Below are 25,411 nucleotides of genomic sequence, written 5' to 3'. Positions count from 1 at the left end.
GTAAATTTGTCATTCATACCGTGTTCGATCCCCACAATGTGTTCATTCCCTTCTCTAATATCCTGTAGCTGTATACTGATGACCTTTATGTAACAAGTTTGGTACTTTTACTGTTTCTTGTGTATCCATATTGTTTTTACACAAAAGCTCCCTGAGGCCAGAAATCCTCCATTAAGAAACAATTTGATGAGGATAAATGCTTGTTTATAACATCATTAAAGAAAAACTAGCAAAAAGATTTATAAATAATGGGAAGCAGAGTTGTAGGCACCAATATGATAGAATGAGTCAGGGTCTCTACCTTTCCCCATCCAACAGAAGGTAAACAGAAGGGCTCCTGCAAAGATAGGATCCCCACAAAATTTGCCTTTGAGTCCTCAGCTTCTCATTTATTCACTTTCCCTCCCTCTTCAGTTGTTCGATGCACTGCTATTTTTGTTGTTATATTGTCATTTTTAGGAACTGACTAAACGTTAAGCAAATCAATTTTTTCATACATTTTTAAAAATAATCTTTCTAATAATACAATTGATGAACCATTATTATTTCATCTCACAGGTGAGGAAACTGTAGTCTAAGTGAAGTCATGTAATTTTAACTTGTTCCAAGTGTCAGAATATCTCAACAAAAAGAGTTACCCCCAGGAAGTCTGACTGAAAGTCTGTGCTACTAGTTCCTTAGCCGTCCTGCCTCCCATATGTCTAGGGTCAACCCTAGACATATGGGATACTATATAGTATATAGTTGATACTATATACTGTGGGTGCCAAAAAAATGTATACGCATGACTTGTATTCATCTTTTGTTGTAGGTATATATTGAGTATTACAATTTGAATACAGTTTTTTCTTTTCTTAAAATGTGTATATATATATATATATATATATTTTTTTTTGGTGCCGTGTGTGTGTATGCACGTGCCTTTGTGTGTGTAAGTCAGCCAAAAAAAAGAACAAATTCTTGCCATTTGTGACAACATGAACAGACCGAGGGCATTATGTTAAGTAAAATAAGTCAGACAGAGAAAGGCAAATATCATCTCTCGCTTACATTTGGAATCTAGAACAAAAATACAAAACAAAATAACTAAATCTCATTTATACAGAGAACAGATCAGTGGTTGCCAGAGGTGGGGGGAGGCAGTCGGAGAAATGAGTGAACTGTTTTTTGTTTTTTGTTTTTTTAGTTTAAATAAATTATTATTATTATTTTAAGCCTGGGTTTCAATGGAATATAGAACTTTGGCACCACTGGTTACTAAGGCAGTAAGATAAAAACATAGAGCATATCATAGGAAAGGCAAATGACTATGGAGGAAGGGGCGGTGTGTGTATAAATGGGACAGACAGAAAGGAAGAGAAAGACTAGTTCCTATAAGAAATAATAACGCATAACAGAATGCCATGGAATTTATTTAGCATCTTAACATATTTTAAAAGTTGTACCACATTAGCAGAGCAGTAAATTTTTTCTCGTTAAAGTGAATACTGTATGGGGAAAGAGTTATCATTATTGTTAGATATTTACTGTGTGCCAAGAAGTTTACCCAGGGAAATATACAAACTACACCCACTGGGCTTAAAAACTGTATGAAATATGGCTGCTTTATGCATAACATCATGACAAAAACAATTACTCTTAGCTATTGATAAATATACTTCTATTCCACACAAATAGATATATGCATGCTTTGACAATTACCTATAAATAATTCAAGCTAATTCCCCAAAGTTTTAATCCATGCTGAAATATGTCCTTTAAAAAGCTGATGGCATACTTTACAAAAGAGCTTAGTAATGAAGGGTCATACTTTACAAATATGCATATGAAGCTATATTTCTCTTTCACACATCTTTTCTGTATTTTCAAATCTGAATAATAAGCATGATATTTTCAGAAAGGTAATTTTCACTTTTTTGCATATAATAAAAATGTCAGCATCTTAACTCTTTATGCAAACATAATGGATTACAAGGTTATAAAAATGTAAAGGTTTCCAAGAGGTTTATAATAAAATGACTAGGAGAAATGAAATCAGAAGAACTGAGTTCTAATCCTGGCTCTGCCACAAACTAGCTATGTGACCTAGATCTAATCACCTTGAAGAATGTCAAACCCATGGCCTTCAAGCAGCAAAAATCCCAACAGACCACAGCTGACATGGAAGTGAGGTTGGAACCTCTTATCTGCAAATGAGGTTGATTATATCATATATAATTTTAATCTTTGCTGAGAGCCTTGGACATTACATGGCTTCCTTCTTTTTTGTTTGTTTTTGTTTTTAATAAAAAGCAATGACCAACAATCAAACAAATGATCGAGGACACAGCTGCAGTCAGCATGTATCCAGTTTCAAAGCCAAACCCAAATCCAAACCCAAACCCAAACATTTGCGTTTACATTTTCATCTACTATGAACTAGAGAACCAATGTTACTGAGCATCTTCTATATGCCAGACATTGTTAGATGCAATTCAATCTCATGTAACCCTCACTACTGCCTGAGATGTGTATTACTAGCCCATTTTACAGATGAGAAAACGGAAGCTCAGGGAGGCTATGTAACTTATACTAGGCAGTCAGAGAACGGGTAGTAGATCAGTGCTCTGACACCAAACTCAGGGTTCTCTAGGGTGTATCCGTGGTTTCTGCAGCACAGACACAACCGATATTAAAAATTATAACCAAAAGCCATCAAGATGAAGTAAATGCATAGTTAATACAGTGCATCAAATAAGAAAAAGAAATGAATAGAACATTTTAGAAAAACTTGAGAACAGTTTCAAAAGAAAAAAGTTACAATAAATAACAGTTCTACCATGCAATATATGTTTTCATTTAAATTACTCAGTGTAGTCCAAAAGCAATTTTTATGTTAAACGCTTAGGGATCTTGAAAAGATAGTGCAATCTATATTTGATATTCTAGTAGAATCCAAGCTATAAAAATATGCTTCATGAAAACAGATTTGGGCTATTTCAAATGTACAGACATTTTCTAGAAGTAATATTTATTTATAATGTTCAGTCATCATTCATATTAGAATATCATTAAAAATAAAAAGGAATAAAAATTTTAGAATATGATCAGGAATCTGTCATAAAACATATTTACTAAGATTTTATCTTGTTTTATTTTCCAAGGATTGTAATGTCTCAAATACCTATATTGTCCTTCCAGGGAAGTAACAACCTGCTCATTGAAAGAGGATAGACAAGAGAAGAACCAAACAGTTTTTGACTTTCCCTCCTTTTATAGTGAATTCCAACCAAACGAACTGGCTCAGAACGTTTTCAATCATCAAGTGATGTGCTTAAACAGAAACTATTTCTTAGTGTACTTTTCTTTAAAATGTAGTACAAATTAAGGACATTAAAAAGGAAAATTTGTCATGTATGACTGACTGGCTTATAAAAGCACCCACATATCACTGTATTCTAAACTCAGGCTATTCCTCACATTCCTTCAATGATACCATCAGTGAAGAACAAAGATGAGCAGCAACTAATTTGAACTTTCTCAAGACAGGCTACTTGCTGTTAAAGTCTTTGAATTTCCAAATCCAGCAGACAGTAAGAGGTCTGAGGTCTGCGTTTTCCACTCCAAGAGTGTCAGTTACACTGTAAAACCTGTCAAAGAGCATGGGATTACTAGCTAGAACATTTAGAAACAAATGTGTTGCTGTATCCTTGAGGACTGCAGTCCCAACAGAGTGCTAATCCCATTACCTCAGGAAAGGTTTGAGGTTGACTCTAAATGGATTGCAAGAGGTGGGCAATTGCTGGTACATTTTAAATGTATTCTCTCCAGGGCACCTGCAGCTCATCCTGTCCTCAAATGTTTTTCCTCTCAAATTAAGAAAGAAATTTACCCTAGATCTATAGAGTCATACAAGCTTCTCTTGCTCTATACGAAATCCACCAATGAAACAATTTACATTGTTATTAATTATGGCAAACTATAAACAATGAAAGGATCCCAGACATTCCCTCCTCATCAAGTCCCTTAGGTCAGAAAGCTAAAACATTACAAAGAGAGAGGACATTATCTGCTTAGGAACAAAACTTCTCATTCTATATAAATACTTAGCTTGGAAGTTAGATACTTTATAAGGAAGTGTGCGGAATAATAAGTTTTCAACTAAAAGTAAATACCTATTGGAATGACATTAAATATAATAACTTTAAAGACTATTAAATTTTATTACACTATTTTAAATCTCCGGATGACATTTGTAGAGATTTAAGTAAAAATAGTGAGTGGTAATAGCGACTAACATGTTTGAGCTCTTCTTCCTTAACAATCAGATTGCAAACATTGTATTCTTATCCTCATTTTAAGTTGTGAAAAGCAAAGATTTATTGGGTTAAGTAATTTATCCAAAGTTACAATGCAAGAAATGGTAGAATCAGAATTCAAATCCAGGTTTTAGAATGCATGAATCACTTTTATAAACAATCTCATTTTTTTTCTCATAATACTCTAACTCTAGAAAGTAGTTAATGCTTCTCATATACCCTCTTATTAGCTGTGGAGAAATTGAGACTCAAAGAGTTTCCATGACTTGGCTAAGTTCACACAGCCTGATGACTCCACATTAGATGGTCTTTCCAGCATAGCATGCTGACATTAAAATCTGGCATTTGATATTTGATCTCATACGCAAACAGTAAATAACCAGGTTTCAATTAAGATTATCCGTGATTCTCTTCTGAGTCTATCCTCCTGAACTATTAAAGATATATTTGATTTGAGTAATATTTAATCTCTCACCCAAAGTTTAGATCTAAAATTTGCAATGCTTAAGGAATGATAACAATATTATAAAATTGAAAACCACCTGTATCTAGGGAGATCCATTATCCAAGGTTTCTTCTCAGAAGTTCTCTAAAGAAATGTGTGGTTTTAGAAGTAAAACTATTAGCCATGTAATTCATATATTTGGAAATAGCTTAAATTAGACTCTTTTTCTGTTAACTTACACAAGAGGCTGACTTTACTGGTCAGGCACCTGCAGGGCTCCCACAGAGCATCAATGCTCAGGTAAAAAAAGGCAATTCCTCTCCAGCTGTTGAGTCTCTGGGATCTTATGAAGCTCACAAAGGACGTATATCAACAAATCAGACGTATATCAACAGTGGGTTGTTTCCTATTTCCTGACCATTTAAGCATCATACAGGGTCTCCTAAAGTCTAATGTGGCATCTAGACATGTTTTTAGACCTAACAGCAATATGTTAACAACATGAATCATAAAACAAAAATTGTTTATTTAGAGAAAGGCCTTATTCTAGAAAGTTTACATTTCTTAAAAAAAAAAAAAAAAAAAGAGGACACTAAAGCTCATGAATTTTTAAGTGATTTATTTCTACTTTCATAAAATTAATTAGGTAACCTGTCACCTGTATTTAACTCTGTTTTGAAGCCTTCCTTTCCTTATATTTTCTCCATTTTCCTCTATGACTATACTCCTCATTCAGTCTTCTTTCTCCCCACCAAAGTTTTCTATTTCAAGGAAATATTAGAATGGTGCAAAAGTAATTGTGGTTTAAAAGGTTAAAAATAACTGCAAAAACCGCAATTACTTTTGCACCAACCTAATAACTTTTGAGATTTTTTTTTTTTTTGGTTTTCAATATTGTATAATTCTATAAAATAACCTCTATCACATCCACTGGAAAAGTTTAAATATCCATAATTCAGAAATTATGGAAGGTTGGCAGCGGGAAAGCAGAGAATAATTTGATTAGCTGAAGAACCTTAAATTTGGACTTCTAAGATTATCCTCAAATTACATTACATCTCCAGCCATTGAGTTTTATGTCTGTGTTAAGAGGAGTTTAACAAGTTAAATGTAGACATCTATAATATGCCAGTTTTTGAAACCTGATTTTGGCATTCAGATTTTAATAATCCAGGAGCCTTAGAAAAAGGAAGTGAGGCTGGGCTTCTCTTCACTTCAAAGAAGCTTTGCTTAACCCAGGTGGGGACTCATTAACCTTGGGGTTTAGAATCTAACCTGGCCACCCACTGAATTATACCATCAAGAATCAAGATTTTAAAAATTGTACAAAGTACCTCAGAAACATGTTTATTGCTTCATAAAATGTTCAAATCCCATCCCTATATCTCCATAACGTCAGACTGCCCATAGCCTATTCCTGTTCTATCAAAACTCTTAGAGTGGACACATTCAGACGTCAAAACCAACTCAAGTTAATCCCCTGGGGCAGTCTGGAGCTAGACAGCTGTCCTGGGGGCCACGGCTACCCTCACGGAAGCTACTGTGCCTGCCCCCATCCTTTCCCCTTCCCAGCTGCCTGAGCATGCGAGTCCAACATGCCTTGCTCTGCTGCAGAACGAGAAGTCAGGAGCACATTTCCTGAACCAAACCTTGGTCACACTCGCCGCCTGTGTCACTTGCCCATCTCAGTTTTGTCTGACAATCGCCAACTACTGATGCTTATGCCACAGTTCCATGTCCTGCTGTCACCGTCACTTTCTAAGGTCTTTTTTTTTCCATTTGAGTTTTGGAAATAAGTAACATTGAGCATGGACTTAGGTAAAAGGGGACTGACGTAAAAAGAAAACCCAAAATAACCCCCACTAAATCAGCATGGCCCAGAATGGATTCAAACCAGCAAAAATCTAGATCGCCTAACTTAATGGCACTGGGATAGTATAGAATGTGAGGACCCTCCTGAGCAGGGCAGACATTGCCGCCCTCCCTTATCTTATGTTTCCTCCCATGCTTAATACTTCATCTGGGAAGCTGAGGGTTATTCCAACTTCTTTCATCTCTTCCCTCTCCTTCAATCTTTCCACCTTATTTAATGCAAGACATTTTTGCATAATGCACGTATAATTATATTATCATCTAACAGTGGCATCATTTAACAGCAGATCACGCACGGCCAACAACTTTTAGACTGGACATAACAAAAGAACCAATTTCAATCACAGTCACTATTAATTTGCTACGTGCACATGTGCGTAAGTTAGTTGACCACCAGAATGAAAGGAGACAGTGAAATAAAAATTGAAGATTTTAAGCAAATATAAGAATTTTAAATAAGGGGGGGAAAGAAACAAATTTTAAAGGAATAGTTGAAAGTGTACAAACACATCATCTCTCTATAGTAGAAAAAGGGTGGAAGTAGGTAGAAGTACATGTACTTGGTTAAACAGAAAAACATGTAGCACGCTGAAGCACAAATAGTGATGTAAACTCAACAGTTCTGTATAACTAATATTTATGGAGTGTTAACTATGTGCCAAAAATTGTATAGAAGGGTAAGCCTTCTACAGTAACTGCCGGGTTTAAAAAAGAAACTATGGAGTGTCATTTGAAGAGATAGCAGCAGCTAAGTAACAATTTTTTAAAAGGATAAAAAATGTGATGCAATTTATAAAAGACAAGGGAAGAGAAAAAAAGTCAAATAGTCTTATAAATATTTCAAGAAACAAAAATAGTTAAGGGAAGCAAAATAATACGATGCACACAAAAAAGCCGTGTCTGTTATTGGGCAATCTTAGGCCACCTTCCGAACTCAGCACCTCTCTAGCATCTCTGGTCGGTCCTTCCTTGGAGTTTGGTATTTGGTACCTCTGCACTGATTTGAGGTACATTTTTTTAAAAAAAATTATGTTAGTTTCAGGTGTATAAAACAACACGATGATTAGACATTTACAACCCCCACAAAATGATAACCCCCCAAGTCTACTACCCCTCTGACATCATATATAGCTGTTACAACACCACTGACGATATTCCCTATGCTTTATTTACTTATAATTGACATTCAATATTATTCTACATCAGCTTCAGTTGTACAGCGCAGGGGTCAAGCACAGTGTATGAAGTGATCCTCCCGGTATGTCCAGTACCCATCTGGCACCCACATAGTCTTTACAACATTATTGATTATATTCCCCATACTGCACTTCACATCCCCATGACTATTTTGTGACTACCAATTTGTACTCTCTAATCCCTTCAGCTCTTCTTCATCACCCAACCCCCTCCCATCTAGCAACCATCACTTTGTTCTCTGTATCTCTGAGTCTATTTCTATTTTGTTTTATCATTTATTCTGTTGTTTAGATTCCACATATAAGTGAGTCATATGGTATTTGTCTTTCTCAGTCTGACTTATTTCACTTGGCATAATATCCTCTAGGTACATCCGTGTTGGTGCAAATGGTAAGATTTCATTCTTTTTTAGAGCAAAGTAATACTCCATTGTATAAGTGTACCACAATCTCTTTATCCAATCATCTATTGATGGGCATTTTGGTTGTTTCCATGTCTTGACTATTGTGAATAGTAATAGTAGCTACAGTAAATATGCGGGTGCATATATTTTTTTGAATTCGTGTTTGAGATTTCTTTGGATAAATACCCAGGAGTGGAATTGCTGGGTCATAAGGTAGTTCTATTTTTAATTTTTTGAGGAAGAGGTACATTTTCTTTAACATGCATCATTACATTACCTAACTTTTTATTCCTTTGCTGTGTATTTGAATGAAATGCACATCTTAAATGTACAATTCAATGAGTTTTAACAAATTATACATCTGTGTAAGCACCGTATCAGTAGGCAGCTCGCATTCCATCAATCCTCAAGCCCCCATGGGCAACCTCTATTCTTATTTATTTTACCTTATAAGAGTTTTCCCTATATTTAACTTTTTATACCTATTTCTCATATCTGCTCAAATAGACTGTAAGTTCCTTATATCATAAAGTTTTCTCAGAGCTGGTAGGGACTCTACAACTTTTAGCCAAGGTCCCTCATATTACCTACAAAGAAAGTTAGTGTAAAACCTGGGATTTAGACAAGGGAACTCACATTCCCGCAGGCCTATGCACTTCCTATGGTGTTTGAAGTAAGAGATCTGCTTTTCCACAACACATTCAACACCTCGTCCAGGTGCTCATAAATCCCTTTTTACTGGAAAAACAATTAATAAAATAAAATTTCATTTCCACCAAGAAGTACTTTTCCTCACCAGTCTCTCGGGTGCCCATCAGCCTTCAGACTGGACATAGGTAGAGGGACATAGACTGGAATTAGGTGGAGGAACATGGTGGGCAAGCAGGGCAGGGAGTCTGTGCACTGCAAAGATGGCTGTGTGCCAGGGCGGGGGCCTGGACAAAACCAGTCTCCTTCCTGCCCAGGCTCTTGGGGCTATCATTTGCCCTCCTCGGCTCCTCTTTCCTCTTTGAAGTTTAAGTTCTCATCACGAGGCTGTCTTCTCAGTCTCTTCTGCTGCCCTTTCCTTGGTTTTGATCCAAATGGGGGTAGTGAAGGAGGTGGGGAATTTACTCTTCACACTCAGGGTGGTTCTAGGAGCTGGGTGGGTTTAAATGGCACTAGAATACAGGAGTCTGGGGCTAGTCTGCCTGGGGTAATCCCAATCCCTCTCCTGGACTAGCTGGGTCATGTTAGGCAGTTTCCTCACTTGCAAAATAAGGTAATACTAATAGTACCTTCCTCACAGGGCTGCTGTGAGAATGAAATGAGAAATTACTCAGAACAGTGTCTGGCACGCAGTTAAATACTCAAAAAATGTTGGTTATTATTAACTAAATGATAATGGATGAAGAGAAAGAGAGAGAGAAAGAGAATAATCATAACAAATAGGTATTTGCAAATGTAAAATATATAGAAAATATCAACACCTTAAAACTGGCATAGGAAAAAGAAACTGGTTGGGAAAGAAGACAGAGCAAACTAAGCAGGGGAATCTAAGAGAATGAATTTATGTTCAGGTGGTCTGGGCTCCTTTTAATTTGGGAACTCCCTTCTCTGAACTTCTGCAACACTTTGTTTATAGTACTTATCCCAGTTTGTTGTATCAAAATTATTCACATCTTTCCCTCTTGAGAATATAGGCTCCTCGGGATAAATGTTTACTACATCAACTAAAATGCATTTTAAATAACTAATGTTAAAACTTTTTCTTCCTTCTCACTCCCGTTTCTTACCTTGAAAAATTTCAAGCTTGGTTATACAGAGGGTGTCAAAAAAATGTATACACATTGTAAGAAAGGAAAAAACTATTAAAATTGTAAAACTCAACATATACCGACAACAAAAGATGAATACAAGTTGTGAGTGTACATTTTTTTGGCATATTCAAACAAAATGAGAGGCCAATTCAAAGTTTTCCTTTAAAGTTTCCTGGTAATAGAAGATGATGCATTGCTATACATTCATAATTATTTTCCTTCTTTTCTATCGGTTAACCTCCGAAATGCATTGTATATTTCACTCCAACTGTGAAGTGGTTAGCTTTATGAATTGAATCTTCAAATTCTTACCAAAGTCCAAAAGTCACTCTTGCCCCTTACCATAAGTGGGTTTCCACAAGAACCATAAATAATGAGTGTATTCCAGGGTTCTGCAGAATGTTTTTCAATCTGATTCCTTTATTCTTTGTTCTAACATTCTGTCTGCAATTATCTAATCCATTCAGTTTCCCCCATAAGTATCACATAGCATGTTTTTCATCTTGGCAATCATAATTATTTAGCGTTTTGGACAGGGAAGGGGGAACTCAAATCAGCTTTCCATTATTTAATTATATACAGAATTCATGTTATTATGCGTAATACATGTGCATTCTTTACAACTCTAGACTATATGTTTGTACAAGTACACAGTCCAAAATACCTTTCTAGGACAATTAAATATATTTTTCCTCTTCTTTTTAAAAATGTTAGTTTTTTCTGTGCCTCCAATGTCTTAAATGTATGTTTTCTACATAATAATCAAACTACATTCACTCATCTGCATCAAAATTAGATAAACATAAATTTCTATCCATTTCCTATCCTGATATTTAAATAAAGAAGTACTATTTATCATAATCTATTTCTAACAGTTATAAATAAACAAAAATTTTAAATTAGCATACACTTCTAAAGTGTTTTAGTGTTGGGTTTAGGAGACAGCATACTAAAATATTTTTATTTGTAACTAGTGCTTGCACTAACGGTTCAAAACATAGGACTCTAATCTGAAATTATCTCTAACAACCTTGCTACAAACAAAATGCCTCATCCATTCAATTTGTTTAGAATCTTTAACATTTTAAGATACAGAGATTTGATGTTATGCTGTAAATATTTTAATCAGAAAAAGGGAGCGGTGGATTTCAAAAAAATATTTATTAGTGAATATGTCATTAAATTACAAACCAACTTTCCTGAAAAACCCTTACATATCATATGTAATTTTTCATAAATCATTTCATGATTTCAATAGAGGAATATACTCTATTAAAACTAGCTCATATGATGAGCAGGAAATTCCACTGCAACCACTCTCTCCAAGCCGACTGAAGGCAGATGGTGTCGATGTGTTCAGCTGAGAGAAGTGTTGATCACAGAGTATCTGCCAATCAAACACTTGGGAAAGAAATGAGCTCCATCTGTGTTTTAATTAGTACAGCAAAACCATCCAGTGTAACTGCCAGAGCTGCACATTTTCATAGAGTACAAGAGACATAATACATACTTTCTTTTATAAATGAAAGTAAAAATTGCCATAGAGTCCTGGCAAATATATATACACACACACACATATATATACATATATATTGCATTTTAAATTATATATATATATATATATATATATATATATATATAGCACTGTCAATTAAGAACAAAATCTAGTGACAGTATGACTGTCCTCTCAAAAATATTTTTTTGTGCTGCAGCTCTATGTGTTATTCTCTTTCTCTAAGGCAATTCTAATATATATGAAAGAATTATATTTGTAAAAGTGAAGAGGTAAGATTTGAAAAGTAAATTATTACCTAAATATTTTGGACACCTAAGAGTCATCCTACTAAAATTCAATAAAATGAGAAAATTTACAGGCTTATAAATATATATTTTATATTATTATACTTGTTAATACATTCCTATATTCATATTATTATAAAAGTTTATTTTATTGAAAGAAATGCCAGAACTTTCAGAACTTTTCTAACAAATGACACACTATTCATTTTCTCCCAAATGATATTAGGTTGTTTCATTGTTCTATTTTGTTTTTCTCTTTGCTATTATTCTCATAAATGAATTTATTCTGGGACTCACTTTATTTGATCACTGTGTGAGCAGAAAATGTAAAAGTACAGATATAACTTAAAGTTGGCACTTCTACCCTGGAGGGTGAGTTTCGGGAGTGCTCTGTGACTGGGATTTATATGGGGAAGGATTAAAGGGAAAGCTCTCCTTCGTCTTTCCACTTGTATCTCCCAACTCAGTCTTGTCTTCCACCCTCTCACTAGCACCAAATATCTGGCATCAAGGATAAGAGAGTAAGTTTAGAGAATCCTAGGATCTCAAAGTTTCAGTTATGTTTTGAAGTTTGAGAAGAGATATGAACATTACACATATATTGACAAAAGATTTCTAAACTCTGAATGTACATTGTAACAAAATTAATTCACTCATCTAATAAGCACTTGATCAAGTGCTTATTATTATATGTTCAGAGTTGAGGTATAAAGATGAATAAAGATGGCCCCTGCATTAAAGGATCTCAGAGTCTAGCTAAGGGGTTAATGCAAAACAAAGCCACACATAATAATAAGACATCTGAACAAGGTGCATGAGTGGTGGCAGAGAGCAGGAAAGTATTAATCTTGTTGGGATTCAGGGAGACTTTCAAAGAGATCATGGGCTTTCACTGGGACAAGTACGGCAGAGGGGAAGAACAGACCAAAGAGAAGGTGGCATCTGGAAAGGCAGGGACACTTGACAGTTCATAATGCTTCCTCATGCCTACTTATCTCTTGGGAATGGAAACATACAGGGTCAAATGCTACCAAGAGGTTATTTGGGATAAGGTCTGAAAAGGGCATTTCACATTTAGCCATTTAATAATTATTGGTGACTTTTTACAGACTAGTTACAGGATTGAAGCAAGTTGGGTGAATGAATGAGAAGTGAAGAAGTGGGTAGCAGTTTGGCAGTGAAACAAGAGAGGAAAGAGGAAAAGCAGGAGGAGTAGGAGGAAGAAGGGAATGAAGAGGAGGAGGAGGAAGCAGGGGACGAAAAGAAGGAAAGGAAGGACATGGAGATGGGTGAGTCTCTTAAAGAGGAGACAGGGTAGAAAAAAGATTTAAGATTGGATCGTGTTGAAATGGGACAGAAATGGCTGCTCTTAGTGATATTGTATAAAAGCTTTGGTTTACTTTATAATTAATTGAAGAATTGGTTCTTTTAATTTTGAATAATCAGAAAAGTTTACCCAATCTTTTAGAAAAATACCGTTTGCTAAAATAATCTACTTTTTTCTTATTTAAATTATCCCACACACTTAATGCTACCTACCTTTTCATAATATTATCTCTCCTTTGTATTCCTAGAATAAGTAGTGACAAGACAGTTACTGTATGTTACCTTTTCATAGCATTGGTAAAGACTTCGTCTTGCTTTGAGTCAATTTTCAGATTTACTATGGAATTCAGATATCAATTCATTATCAGACTTCCATAAACATGGATAATTCAGAATTGTGTACATCAAGAAAAACACTTTCAAAATGTTCTAAAGATACAAAACTTTTGAAACAGGTCAATGATCACGATTATAACCCTAAAATCACCACCATTTTATAATTATCGGAACCCTGAGCCTCAATTAAATGCTACTTCATCCACCAACAAGGGTAACTAGGCATCCAATCTAATGCTTATAATGAAAGTTTTCAGTAACTGGTATGCTTGCTTTACCTTTTTTTTTTTTTTAACTTTATATTTTTACAGGACTAGAAGCCACATCACCCAATTCCTTTCCCCTGCTCCAACAAATTATAATCATGTTTTTAAAAGAAAATGTGTTCTCCATATAACAAGTTATTTATTAGAACAAATTACTAAATTTGGAGTAGAAGAAAATATACTATGCTCTTAGTTATACTGCTACATTAAAGGGTTTTTTCCCTATATAAGTAAATGTATCTGACTGGATAAATATACCTATAATTGCAGCCAACAGTCCAATTAAATAAAATGGTGAGGAGGCAGCTATCATCCACTACAGAAATGGATAAATGTTTCAGAAAATAATAGATTCTTTACAGGGGGAAGGAGGATTTTAAATTAAGAATAAAAAAAAGAAGAATCTTGGAAAGCGGCAGGTAAGTGAAAGTAAGTTCTTTGACATTCATAATCCTTGAGGACTAACAAATGAGTCAAGGCTACCAAAACCACTACCAAAGTTCACTATTTTAGATTTCATTGAGAACAATCAGGAAATATCACACAAGGGTTCATTATTCACTCTATAGAAACTCTATTCAGGCCAAAATATTTTAGACTCATCCTTATCCCTGTCTTTCTTTCATACTCAAATCCTTCAGCAAATTCTCTCCATTCTACCTTCAAAATACATTCAGAATCTGATCTCTTGCCTCCATTGCTCCCCTGGTCCCTATCACCGCTCACCAAGATTATCACAGTTCTTCCCAACGGATCTCCCCACTTCCATTCTTGACCACTGAGAGTCTAGTTTCAAAACAGCAGACAAAGTAAGGCTTTTGAAAGGCAAGTCAGACCACGTTCTACCTGGGCTCAAACCTCCCAGCGGTTTCTGCTCTCACCAGGACCTAAAGCGACCTGAACAGTCTGGTTCCTGTTACCTGGCTGACCTCATCTCTAGCTTCTCTCACCCTCAGTCACCACACTCCACAGATACCGACCTCCTGGTTGTTGCTCAAATGCGTCTGGCACACACCAGCGCAAGGCCTGAGCCCTCGCTGTTCTCTGTGGCCGAAACACTCTCCCTGCAGCCCTCTGCGTGGCTTGTTCTTCCATCTGTCACCTCCTTTAGGTGTTTGTCCAATTGTAACCCTCAGTGAGTCATTCTCTGACCACCCAAACTACAACTGCAAACATAAACACAAATACCCCATCCCTCCCTTCCTCTACTTCCTGAATTATTTTTTCTTAGCACTAATTATCCCCTAACAGTCAATATTTTAATTAGTTGTTTAATGTCAGTCTTCTGCCACTAAAATGTAAACTCCGTGAAGGCAGGAATTTTTGTTTGTGTTATCGATAAATAGCACTTGACAAACAGTTGATTCACAATGAATGTCTGATGAATGAATTACATCAGACAGTTCAGGGAAGTAGACAATTGGTAACAATATATCCATCTCTTCATTTCCTGTACAGTGGTTAAAAGTTTAGCCTGGTATAAGTTTAATTAGCTTTCTTTTCAACTTATATTTTAGGTGAAAAATCCCATGGCAAGCTACCTCTGAGGCGCAGCCATAACCTTAACGAAGATCTGGCACCAGGTCTTAACAAAAACTAAATTATTAAGAGATAAAGTCAATAGTAATGTCAATAATTTGAGTCTATCCTTAAATATCCAGAAGAAAACGATGAGATTATCTCTGATGCCCACAAACAATAGCCAAGCATTTAAGCACCTTTATTTATGGCTCTTTGATGTCAGTACAAAAAGCTTTGGAATTGACAAGGGCATGCAGACTTCAGTTTTTAAAGAACATCCGAAGTAGAAAATACAATTTTACAACCAAAATAATTTGCAATGCATTGTCTAAGTTTCTTTGCATACATGACTAAAATAATTCAATTTGAGTCCACTGGCTGCTCTAAACATGCCAATCTCAACCTTCTTCACCAGCAGCAAGCAAATACTTGACACTAGACATAATTTCTTTCACCAATGCTCCAGGTGGTTCTTAGGCCTGGACTTATTTGGGGGTAATTAATGTCTCTGCCTTATGCAAATCTAAAGTTGTGTTCACTAGATCTGCACTGGCAAATACTGGTAAAAGCAGTGTTCTCTTTCTATTATCTTTCCCAGAATACCTCCGTAGAGCATGAATTCAGTTGCAGCAAGTGCCCAAGTTTGGTCAAATGTGTTCTTATTATTGAAGAGACTCGAAATGCACATGGAAACATTTCAGGAATTCAGGGGACATCCCTCTTCAAGCTAAAGACTTCCCAAGACAGAAATCATGAACTTCCCTTAAAACTTGCCTCCTTCAGGTTTCCTCATTTCTTTTTTCCCCATCAACTCTGTCACTGAGGAATAGGGCAAAGTCATCTTTAACTACTTGTTCCTCCATACCCATGTGCAATCAGTTGCCAAATCCTATAGTTCAGTACAGGTTTCACCAAGCAGCAAAGACCCAGAGGAGGTGAAGACAGAGGCCCTGCAGAGAGCTGGAGGAAGACCATTCCAGGCCAGGACAGTGTGAATGTAAAGACCCAAAGAGGGAAAAGATTTTGGCTTATGATAGGGAGCTTGCAGAAATAAAGTCCCAGGGACAGACGGGCACCAGCTTTTTTACGACATGACTTCTACTCTGGATACGATGAGAAGCCAACGGAGGGTTTTGAGGACAGAAGAGACATGATTCAACATGCTTTAAAACAATCACTTTGGCCGCTACATTGAGATTAGACTGCAGAAGCCTGGAGACAAGTCAAAAGGCTGTTGCAAGAATCTAAGTAAGAGCTGATGGTGGCTTAGGCCTCAGTGGGAGTGTGGAGGAGAAAAGTGGTCAGACTCGGGATATATTTTGACGGTAGCACCAACAGGATATGGCGCATAAGAGGAAGAGAGGAGAAAAGGATAACTCTCAGGTGTTTTACCTGAACAACTGAAACAACGCTATACAACAGAAATATAATGTGAGCCACACATATCATTTTTAATTTTCTTAGTCACATTTAAAAAAGTAAACGGACAAAGATGAAATCAATTTTTAAAACATATCTTATTTAGCCCAATAAACAAATATTTCAACAAGTAATCAATATAAAAATTATTAATAGGACATTTTACATTTTTTTGAACTGTCTTTGAAATTTGTGTTTTACATTTACAGCACTTGTGAACTTGGACTCGTCACATCTATGTGCTCAACAGCCACATATGCTTAGTGGCCATCATATTGGGATAGTGTAAAACTAGAATGATGAGGTACTTTGTGTCTTTTCTGTAATGGGGATACTAAATATAATGGGGATAGTAACTAGTAATAGTTTAAATTCTAGCAGCAACTAATGAAAGCAATTCAATGTTCACTAGTAAGGCTCGTTAATAAATTATGGTACAACCAAGTAGATACTAAATGCTAGGTTTCCAAAGACTATTTAAGAGTACACAAAACGTGTTCATAGTAAATGGTGTGGGGGGTAGGGTTACAGGAATGAAGACAGTATATACAAAATGATCTCATGAATGGTGGTGAGAAATAAACACACATACCCACATGAGCCTGTTAAGACATACGTACATACCAAAATGTTACCATTGATTATTTCTGGGATAAATGATAAAGGGAAGTTTATAGGAAGAGCAGGTTTGGCATAAAGGGATGACCTAATTAGGATCTAATTAGGGTGTCTATTAGATACTTCAAGTTGTCTAGAGTTCAAGAGAGGTGCAGACTAGTAATATGAATTTGGAAATAGTACAGATAGAATTTAAAGCCAAAAGACTGTATGACATCACTAAGAGAGTGAGTTTCCACAGAGAAGAAAGCAGGACTAAGGACTGCATCCTCAGATATTCCAACTTTTAAATTAGAGTCAGGAAGATGGTGAAGAACCAGCAAACAAGAGTGGGAAGACAGAAAGTTAAAGGAAAACCAAAAGCACATGGTACTTGTAGGAGTAGAGAATGGTCACCTGTTTCAAATGATACTGAAAGTCAAGTTTGAGAAGGACTGAGAACTGACCACAGTATTGACCTGAAAGCCACTCATGATCATTAGCAGTTTTGGTGGAGAGGTGAGTTCTGAAAGGAGTGAATTCAAGAGCGACCAGGAGGAAATGAACTATAGACAAATGCATGGACCACACTTGAGCAGTTTTGCTGTGAAGTGGGGCAAAGAAATAAGGTGTTTCTCTCAGTGAGGTGTCACAGTCCTTGTGTTCTCATCTCATCTCTCTCACTTTAAGTTCCTTGAAGCAGAGAAGGCCTAGTTCTCTGAGCCCGAAGCTGCTTTTAAGGCAAAAAATTAAAAATGTGTGTCTAGCAGTAATGTAGTAATTTTACACAGGCTGGCAAACAGACTGCTGAGGTAAACTACTGGATTAACATGAGAGTTAATTCATGATTCAGATCAATAGGAAAAACCTCAGAGAGGATAAACACCTCTGAAAAGTAACTGCAATCTGATAATTACTGGCTGTCAGGAAGCTTCAGTATAAATTTCTGGATAACTCAGTGAAAGCTTTCATCAAGATCAAGAATGATCTTTTTCTTTTTGCCAAATCCCAAGTATAAAAGCCACTAACTGCTACATTTCTTTGACATTACTGCCAAGATTAAAAAATCTTCAGGCAGATAACCAGTGAGATACCTGCTATGACACAAAAGACCACAGACTGGGAAACAAATCAATACGAGGGAACTGTTACAATAAAAAAAAATACACTGACCAGAAAAATCAATTCTTCTTCAAATTTTCAACATTTTACTAAGTCTGGACAAATTTCAAGCTATTGTTTCTGCACAATCAGTCTTTCAACAATGGTTCGACCTAACTGGAAAATGCTCAGAGAGCTAACATGGTAGGAGGTAATTGTAAATAATTATCAAGTTTAATATATGTTGATTATTGGCATGAGAACATAAATATTTTATTAATAATTTTATATTGATTACTTGTTGAAATAATCAGCAAAATAATATTTGTTTATTGGGTTAAATAAGATATATTTTAAAAATTGATCTTTGACTTTTTAAGTGTCATTTAGAAAACACAAGTTGTTTCTAAATAGAATGTAGGAACTTAATTTTAAAAGTCTGGCAGCCGAGACTGAGAAATGATGGACAGAATAGTGGAATAGCTGCAATGATGTCAAAGATACATAAGGTTCGGAGAATTTTAAACTTGTTGTTACCGAGTTGAAAAGGATAAACTGGTAATCTAGTGCAGAAGTTTCAATGTGTAAACATGGCAATCTAGTTTGCTCATCATAAAATGCCTCAGAAAACACTCAAAATAATTCTGTTGGTGCTGCTTCTTTTCCTTGTCCTACTGACGTAACAAGACTCCGAATTTCCCAACACGAAGTCAGTGCTCTATTTCAGTTCCCCTTTTCCTGGTTCGTAAATTCTATTTTCAATTTCTTCTCTCTATAACCAACCATGTCTTTTCACTCTGCCCGTTCTCTCCCTTAGTTTTACCTACCTTGTACCTATCAGAAGGAAATACTGGTAACTGTATAAGCAAGGGTCTGCAGTGGGAGAAAATCAGGGGCAGGGGCCTCAGAGTATAGCACGATGCGTTACACTCAGTAGGATTTCAATAAATAGGAGTTGGATTGCTTAAAATAAATGTCCTAGGGAGACTAAAGGAAGATGGAAACAAAAGTAAAAAGAAGGGCTAGGATTGGAATCATTCATTGTAAAGTAACTCTGTGTGTGAATGTGTGGGTGTGTATGGGAAAGAAAGAAATACATTGTATGACAGAACCCAAGAGAAAGATATGGGAGTTTTAAAGTTAGTAATGAGAGTAAGAAAGGTGGGAGGCAAAAGGTTAACAAAGTAACAATAGGCATGACATCAAGTAAATACATCAGGTCATTTAGAATTTTAGGAAAAATTTACTTTTCGAATGCAAATAAAAGGAATTTTTCAGATCCCAACTGGAATTTGCCACCTGGCAAAAATTATTATGGAAATAAAACAATACCATAGTTATTAAATAATAAGAAAGTTATTCTCCATATATAGTTCTGCTCTTAGCTGAAAGTCCTTGAAATCCAAGGTCACGCTGTCCTTTGATTAATTCTGCATTGTGCTTAGTGACCACCATGCACGAGAGCATTCAATAGTAATTACTGAGATTGCATTTTGATTGAAGAGGACAAAACTGACCTTTGCCAGCAAGGAAAACAATGCCGCATGACTCCTGTCATACTCTAATATTCCAACTGGTAGGTCATACTCCTCTATCACCTTCTCTCCTGAGACTTCTGGGAAATTTTTAAGCTTAAATCAGTGGCATGTTTCTGTTATTGGTAGGCTTGAATTTATAAAAATCTTTGGGTTGGTGAATATTAAAGGCGGCCTGATGGTCTCCAGTTGCCTCCCCTCTCTTGCACCCTTGAAACGGAGAAAAAAAAACATCTACTTCCCAGCAGGAACCAAACTGCTGCCCAACACAGGCTTATCTTTTTTTGTAAAGTCATCTAAAACAGACAGAAAGCACCAGGCATGGGGCACAGTTCTCTCTAAGTTTTCCCGTGTCCTGGCTTGTCCTGCGAAGCAGTTGTCACAGCAAACCCCTCTGAGAAGATGGCAAATCTCTGTCCTCATGCCTTCACACCTTTCAAGGTATTGTTGCTTGAACTTTCTTCTATCTATAGCCCCACGCCACAGATTTAGCTTGCAGAATGGGTATCCTGAATTTCCATTAATCCTCACTCCAAAGCAGACTACCTTAGAGGAAACAACGAAAAATATTGGTCTAAGTTACAGAATTTCATTTCCATAGCAGAAATTGGCAGAAATAAGGGCATTCCACAAATTAAAATATGAAGAACTTTCTTCACAAATAATGTCAAAAATCAGAATTTTTTTTGCAAATTTCATCCATTTTAAAGATGAAAAGCAAATTAAAGCCAACGATAAATTAAAGGAAACAACTGAATGCAACGTAAGGTCAGTGAGGAAAATGAGTAGAGCTTGTGAGCGTTCTCAGATCTGCAGAGCCTTTAGAGCAGCAAGATTTAGGATTACGTCCTAGTTCCATCACTGACTTCCTGATTGTCTTTACTGCCATTCAGAAAAATGCCCCTAGACCTAAAACTCGTTTTCAAAACAGTCAATGAGAAATCATACCTCTTTGAAGTTTTTGATTTTGAAGTCTCCTTCCATCTTATCCACCACCTACTGACCAAATACCATTCAGAACCTCAAAAGTCTCATCTCCATTAGTTCTTTTATCTCTGAATTCTCTCAAAGATAAAATTTTAAGATAATTTTTAACAAAGTTAAAGGATCACTGAAGCAACTGAGCCAGTTCAAAATGATTTAAAGATTAAACAGTCTCTTCTATCACAGTGAAGGCAGCTGCTCAGTGACTTTTTTTTTCTTTCTTTTTAAATAATCAGAGAGTTGATCTCTACTTACTCTAATTTACCATAGCTGGGGAAATTCAGTATCAAATTGAATATTCTGTATACATATGAAAAAATGTTTAAAGGTATTTGGGTTCTATTTATTTATATTAGCACTTGGTATGTACTATTGATAGATAAAAGAAACTAAACATTGACATGAGTTTCATATATGCATAAAGAAACTCAATTACATATATATTTTTACATATAGAGACATTTTCTGTAGACACATAGATATTTTGTTGTTTATCAAATTGTGTAACTAAATGGTTTTAATTTTTAACTTCATTGTCAGAAAACATCTTTCTTTTAACGATATTTTGATTGACAAACAATGATGATGGTATAATAATCAGATTTTGCTTTTATATAGAATCCTAAGGTTGTTATATTTCTCTACTACCAAAAAGAATCAATGTCAAAATAATTACTTCTTGCAAAGAAATGTATGTTCCACAAGCCCTTGCCTTCTAAGCAAGAGTCCTACGGTACTGTTCAGCTGTCCTCCAGAAAATGATCCTAAAAATAAAAAGGGACATAAGCAGGAAAACAGCTGGTTTTCCTTCCATCCCCTTTCCTTGAGAGAACCACAGCAAAACATAATTTTAGGCTTTCTGTCCAAAAGTAATATGCTAGAGTAGTTTCTCCTCTGCATCTTTCACCACTAGCGTTTAGCAAAGAAGGTTTAAAAACTACTACTAGATATAAATTATCTTATGCTTAGTACAGATGGATCCATGTGCCATGAATTGGCTCAAATTTATGATAAAGACAGGATGTGAACAATAAAAGAAACTATTTTTGCAGCTGGTGGCCTCAAGTCTAGCGTTATTTATTATGATAATATATTGACCTTTCCCAGGAAACTGTGCAGGGCGTACCTGCCAGAGTCATCTACTGGGTCTTGTGACTCATATGGCTACATGCCAGATCAATGAACCACAGTGTTATTCAAAACTCAGGGTTACTAGCGCTCGCATGTGGGTCTCTAGTGGCCCAGCCATTACCCTTCAGTTTCTAAAGAAACCCAAGCTCATTCACATAGGAGTTAACTAATGGAATTTTCACAATCCCAAATCAACTTCGTTTAATTAACTTCATCTGATGTAAGCCTCTCACTAAAAATATTAAACTGAGAATAGTGTTACTTTATAAGGCTCACATCTGTACCTCAGAGTATTGAATGTTTGAGTTGGTGAAACATTTCTTTTAAATCTGATTTTCCTTCATTAATTATCTTGAGGCATCTTAATATCCTTGGGGAAGACTGCATCCACTGAATTAGGTCAAAATTTCAAGGTCTCTATTGGCAATCACCAGTTTAACTTATAGTTGTCAGTAAAAATATATGAATTGTGAATTTAGTATTGATAGAATCAGCTACGCATTTTGTAATCTTTCTGTGGTGGGCAGAATAATGGTCCCCAAAGATGTCAGTGTCCTAATCCCCAGAACCTGTGAATACGAATTGTATGTTACCTTACAGGTTGCAGATGTGATTAAATTTAAAGACCTTAAGATGAACAGATAATCCTCAGTTATCCAGATGGGTCCTGTCTAATCCCCCAAGTCCTTAAACGTGGAGAACTTTTCCAAGCTGTGGACAACGAGAGAGATGGCTGCATGAGGATTTGGTTTGCTCTTCCTAGCTGTGAAGATGTAGGAGGGCAGCCATGAGCCAAAGAATGCAGGTGGCGTCTAAACGCTGGAAAAGACAAGAAAATGGATGATCCCCTAGAGCCTCCAGGAAGGAGTGCAGCCCTGCTGATATCTTCATTTTGTAGCCTATTGAGACCTTTGTCAGACTTCTGACCAATGGAGCTGTAAGATAATGAATTTGTATTCTTTAAACAATCAAGTTTGCAAGTCATTTGTTATGTCACAAGAGAAAATTAATACACTTTCCTAGTTATTATACTGTTTTAATCACTTCTTTTGTGGGAGAAAAGTTTATTTTAATCATTTCTTTTGTGGGAGAAAAGTCGACTCCAACTAGGGAACTCCAACTAAGGAGGGAGTGCGCTGCCATGAAAATGAAAATCTGCCTGTAAGTGTGGGTATCAAGGTTCCAGCCCTGGCTCTGCCATTGAATGAACATAGAAACTGGGCAAAGCACATAACCGATTCCTCACACTGGAACTTCTCTCCTATCATCAGACAAAATGTTTATTTCCAGGTCCATGTTCCGCATACAACTTCCTCTAATTCTTTTGGATAGTGGTTTGATTTAACTTGTCTTTCTAGTAAGAGCCAAAGTGATCCTTTTTCTGCCATACGTCATTGTCTCATGCTTTACCAAGTCTACAGACTTGGTATTTCCATATTTCAGCAGGAACAAGTTTAAATACCTATAAAACTTAAAACATTCTTTTTATGACATAAAAATAAATGAAAACTCTGCTAAACCAATTTTTAAAACCACCCTGCCTAAAACTGCTTGGAACCACTTCCTGACTCAAGTATGAAGAAAACTGTCATCTTCATAGTACACTCTATATAAACTGCTACTTGTATTACTTGTATCAGTTAAATCAGCAGGAGAATATGTTCATAGATATCTTAAGGGTTCATGCTGCATAAGTATTTTTCAATTACAAAAAATTAGCTACTCAATAGACTAAATTATATCACCCAAAACACTCATACAACAAAGAGCAAAGCCTTGATATAATATACCCTGAAATATAATAGTCTTCTTTTCAACAGAAGCATTATGAAAGTGTTTCAACAAAAGCGTTTTAAAAAGTATGGAACCAGTTTAAATTGATTCAACTTCTTTAATATATAAATGCCATAACCTAAATTAGATAGCACCATGATTTCTCTCTACATTTCAGGAATTTTTAAAATAGCTATCAACCAGCAAACTTTGAAACACATAAACAGGATTAAGGATGAATGTTGTAAAAAAAATTAAAAGTCAAAGCATTTTAACATACTTTCAGGGTAGAAAGGAACTTGCAAAGTAAACATTTATATTTAAGATAAGACATAGTCTCACATACAAGTAATAAAATTTAAAATTTTTAACCTTTTTTTTTTTTACATGCTTTCACAACTGTGTTTCTCACTGACTAAAGAAGGGTGAATGAAAAGTATCAGCAGTCTATTTACATAATCTCACACAAAAATAAGGCAAAGTTAGACAGCAGGGTATAGTCCAGAAGACTCCAAAAGTACATGAAACAAAATTGCCAATTTTAATCAATGCCTCTCTAGAAATGGACAGTCTAAACCATTTCCCAACACCTCCAAAAAGCCATCTGTCTACCTCCTCCACAGAATAAAGAAATGGGAACATTACTTACTTCATCCGCTCCATTCGTATCCTTTTTTCTCTTGCAATGCTAGCCAGCAATAATTAGAAACTGCCTTTACCTACCACTTCCATTTAAATACAGAATTATATTCTTTACAGAGTACACCAAAATAGTCCCATGGAAATCAAGAAGAAATAAATGCATGACTAGCATGATCACATGGACAGAACTCTCAGAATGGAGAGATTCAGAAGTAGATTGGTAGGAAGAAACCTGTCATTTATTGTTTATTGCTGAGGCATACTGAGTAGAAAATAACTGAAACAGAAAACTAACTTTTCAAGGGAAATATTCATTCATGGCTCTTCAATGTAAATATTGTAAGTGGTTCTACAGCATTCTTTTCATAAAGCTGAACACAGCTGGCTTATCCTTAAGAAGCATAGATATGTTCTATGGAAAACTTTTATGATGCTCTAATTATATTTATCACAAAATAGGAGCATTATTTTTACTATCAAATTGTGAGATAGTTTGAAAAACATTAAGTATGAAATAAGTAAGCAATAATGGTTATCAATATACTTTAAACTTCATATATCTAGCCATAACTAAATCTTTGTCCTACCATGTCAGTTTTAATTTCTCTAACATGTAAATTCTCAACCTTAGTTGGCGCTTCTCTCTAACAATATCTTCCAATATCATCTTAGACCTTTCAAATGTTACTATTGTTTAAGCTGGATAAAATATACAAAGTATCAACAGAAAATATAAAATTCACACACTTAAAATATAGCCCCATTTGACACCTGTCAAAATACTTTAAGAGATTCAAATCTTTCAAATAGTTTACAACTAAAAGCTCTACTGTGTTTGCTGTTGCTGTTAACCAGGGAGACTAGTAGGCAGTACATTGTGCATTCACAGTTCTTTTTATGTCTGTTCCACGTGTGCATGCAAACATGTACACACCACATACACACACACACACACACACACACAAA

The 25,411-nt window shown here is 35.7% G+C and overlaps 1 protein-coding gene across 41 annotated transcripts in view; it reads right to left on the bottom strand.

Annotated features, from left to right (window-relative positions):
- The window catches only part of PAM (peptidylglycine alpha-amidating monooxygenase), a 261,122-nt gene that overhangs the window by 189,098 nt on the left and 46,613 nt on the right, over positions 1 to 25,411 (bottom strand). The gene's annotated exons all lie outside the window — the stretch shown is intronic.

This window comes from Rhinolophus sinicus, chromosome 3 (assembly GCF_057876585.1).
Source record: "Rhinolophus sinicus isolate RSI-liver-muscle chromosome 3, RSI-T2T, whole genome shotgun sequence".
NCBI lineage: Eukaryota > Metazoa > Chordata > Mammalia > Chiroptera > Rhinolophidae > Rhinolophus > Rhinolophus sinicus.
Note: the sequence above shows the minus strand (reverse complement) of the source record. Positions and strands in the feature narration are given on the sequence as shown.